This window comes from Globicephala melas, chromosome 15 (assembly GCF_963455315.2).
Source record: "Globicephala melas chromosome 15, mGloMel1.2, whole genome shotgun sequence".
Taxonomy (NCBI): Eukaryota; Metazoa; Chordata; class Mammalia; order Artiodactyla; family Delphinidae; genus Globicephala; species Globicephala melas.
The window spans coordinates 60,189,046-60,192,863 of record NC_083328.1 but is presented as its reverse complement, the minus strand read 5'-3'; positions in this window follow the sequence as shown (position 1 = coordinate 60,192,863).

Below are 3,818 nucleotides of genomic sequence, written 5' to 3'. Positions count from 1 at the left end.
GTTGGCGGAGCAGGAGGCGGGGAGCGACTTCCGGGCGGCGGAGGGGGGGGTGGGGTGCGGAGTGGGAAGGACCCTGTGCGGGCGGCTCCCGCCTCCTCCTCTTCCTCCTCTTCTTCTTTCTCCTCCCCTACACTTCAATTATTCATTCCCCTCGGCGCCGCCCCCGCCCCCGCCCTTCCCCCACCCCGCCTGGGCTGTGACCGGATGCGGGCAGCCCTCCAGGGAATGGAGAGGGGGAGGGGAGGGGAGAGCATCCCAGGTCACCCTCCTCTTCCTTCCTCAGAGGCGTGGGGCTCCAGCCACATGCTTTCTGCCTCCAAGCCCCCCACCTCACTCCACTTCCTTCTTTCCTCTTTTCTTCACCATCCCTGTCTCCATCCTCTCTTCCATTTATCTCCTCTGTTTACCTTCAGTGGTCTGGGTCTGAGGAGAGTAGGGGACCAGGGACTTGAAAGTAAGGGGCTTCTTAGGCAGGCACCCCAGTAGACCATCACTCCATGCTAACACCCCACTTCCTAGTTTCCAAAGTGTTCACATATTGTTCCATCCCTTTCTTTCATCTTGGGAGGTCTCTTTTCTTATTGTCTTTTTCTCATTTAGGCTGAGTAAACTGCAGCTCTGAGAGTTGCTGTCTCTTCCCACTCTCCCCTTCCCCTCCCTCAGGGAGGGGCCTTCATCTGGCCACAGCCCTAGTCGAACAGAGGCTGGGAAGGGGTCAACATCAGAGGGAAAGGGATGAGAGGAAACACCAAGTGGAGGAAAGAGCAAGTGTAAAGGCCTGGAGGCCTGAGACTAGAGGGCATGTTTTCAAGGAAGTCTGGATCACAGATCCAAGGAGGTGGAAAGCTAGGAAAGTTGGGGCTGGAGAGTTCCAAGGGATGCGATCCTAAAGAGCCAGAAGCAATGGGGAAACACTCAGAATTTGATCAGGGAAGTAATGTGATCAAATCAGGATTTGGAAAAAAGACCCTGCAGCCAAAGGAGAGAAGTGCTTACAGGGAAGCAGTGTGGAGATGGAGAGACCAGAGAGAGAGAGAGTGCTAACAGTAATCCATGAGAGGGGTAGGGTCCCTCATATGCCCTGGATATCCCTAGTTCACCACCCACTTCACCCTGCTTTGCTCAGATTGGATGTACCAGGGCATTTATGATACAAGCACTCATGTAGCAGTTTCTCTTTGCTCAGAATCATTCTAAGCATTGTACATTTACTAACTCTTTATCCTTACAATTTGTGAGGTAGTTTATGTTTCCCTCCCATTTTACAGATGAAGAAACTGAGTCTCGGAGAAGTTTATTTATTTGTTTGGAATCACACAGTAAGTGCTAGAGTCAAATTCAAACCCATCACCTGGTTCCAGAATAAGCTTTTCTACCTTCCAAAGGGAGGATGGGAATTAGGTGAGAAAGGGAGGAGAGAAGAGGGGAGGAAGGGAGGTTTGAGGACCACCCTGCTTCAGAGTGGCAAGGAAGGGAAGATGAAGGGAGACAGCTGCCCTGGATCAGGAAGGAGCAGCCATTTGCAGTCCTTCAGCCCAACATCCCTTTCATGTCCAGGGACTGTTTTGGTCCCAGCAATGCTCAGGAGTTGGAGTGCCAGCTGTTGTCCAAGGCTGAAAATGGAGGACGAAGAGTTAGGGATTAAGGGAGTTTTCCAAGCTGGATACAAAGCTGACAGTCTAGAATCCGCAGGCATGTGTAGACTGGTGGGAGTTTTTGTGGGTTGGGCAGGAGGGGAGTCCGAATCCCAATGTGATTAAGCAGGAGAAGTGTCTCTTCCTTTCTTTCTCCTCTACAACTCCAGGCAAGGAGACTCATGTAGTGCATGGAGCCCTGAGCAGAGGGAAGATCTGACCTCAGATCCCCTTATGGCCCTGGGCCAGTTCTGCATGTGTATGGATAGGGCCTGACAGAGTTAGGTTCTCACCTCCCGGGCCCCACCCAATGGAGGCAGCCCCTCTACCTCCCATGCCTCTCCACATCCCAGGATCAGCCTGTTCAAACAGGCAGTAGAAGTCACACTTTTATGTACGAGACTCTAGAGCCAGGAAACCTGGGTTCAAAACCTACTCATTCCTTCCCGGCTCTATGACCTTAGGCAAGTCACTCAATTTCTCTTAGCTTCAGAAAATAAAGTAAAATGGTGGGCTTGGGGGATAACCAGTGCCTTCCTCCTAGGGCTGTGGTGAAAATTAATGCTAATCATTAGCTGGGGTGATGCCTCCCTCAGGAAGCCCTCTTGGATCTCCTACCCAGCCGTGCCCTGCTCCCTATCCCTCAGAGAAACCTCCCTGACCCTCCCTTATTATGAGCTTCCATGACACTTTAGTCTTTTCCTTCTTGACATCAATACACTGGCAATTTATCTTTTATGTTTGCCTGTTTGGAATTGTCTGGGAGCTCCATGAGAGTCGGGACAATTCATCCATTTTCTTCACTGACAAATCGCCGAGTGCCCAGTGCTGTGCCTGGCACTCAATAGATAGTCTATAAAAATCACTGAATGAATGAATGAATGAACAAGTGATCAGCCCTATGAAATAGGTTCTGCTATTCTCCTCATTTTATAAACAAAGTAACTTATTCGGAAAAGGGCAGCGACTTGTGTAACTATGAAGCCCTTCTGTGTGTCAGGAGCTGTGCTAAGAAATTTACTGATATTACCACATGTTATCCTCAAACTAGCCTTTTTGGGGGGGGGGTGAGGAAACTGGGACTCAGGGAGGTGCTGTCATTTACCCGAGACCATTAGTTAAGAAGTAGCAGAGTTGGCATTCGAGAACTCTAGTTCAGGCAACTGGAGGAGTGACACTGAGGAAGGAACTGATGGGGTGCCTGAGTGGGTCAGGTGGGAAGGACCCACTTGTCACTGGTGCTGTAGAGGGGACTCTGCCCTGAGCAAGTTTGGACCAGTGTGTTCTGAGATCAGAGATCAGGGATTCAGACTAAGACCAAAGAGGAACTACAGGGGTGGTGTTCCACTGGGGCCGGGGGTAGAATATCTTGGGCAAAGGCTCTGCAGTGGGACTGAGCCAGGCTCATTCAAGGGCTAAGATGAGGCTGGGTCTGGCTGATGTGGAGGCAGAAGGTGAACCACAGCTGGTCAGAAGTGGGTAGGTCCTTTGAGATCTCATCTAGTTCCCTGAGCTCTTCTTTCATTTTACACACAGGGACACTGAGGTCCAGAGAGAAGTATATCTAGCAAGTGGCAGAAGCAAATCTGGGAGCTTTTCCTTAGTGCCCAAGGACATGGCCTCTGGGCTTTGTTGGGAATCACTCTTGGAAACAGCCTTCATCACATTTCCTCAAGTAGCTAAGAGCTTAATCCATGCCTACCACACCTTCTGCTTGGACCAGTTTCTAATACACAGGACCAGTTTCCCTCTGCTTGGACCAGTTTCTAATACACAGGACTAATTCCTTTAGTCCTGTGCAAACTGTGCACAAGATAATTGACACTGCATTGTTTATAACAAGAAAAATTGGGAACGACCCACATGCCCATCAGTAGGGGACTGGCTAAATAAATCATGGACTTCCTGACAACGGAATGGCATGTGGCAGTAAAGGAGGTGACGAAGCACTCTGGCTCCTAATACAGAGAGGCAGCCGTATGGAAAAGCAAGGGACAGAACAGGTGAAAAGTGGGACTAATAATCTATATTTGTATTTGTTTGCATATGCATAAAGAAACTTTGGAAGTCTACATAAGGAAATGAGATTACTGGGGAGCACTGGGCAGAAGGGAAACAGGTTGGGAGGGAGACTTTATAATATGCCTATTTATAATTTTTTGAATCATGTGAATGTATTTACCT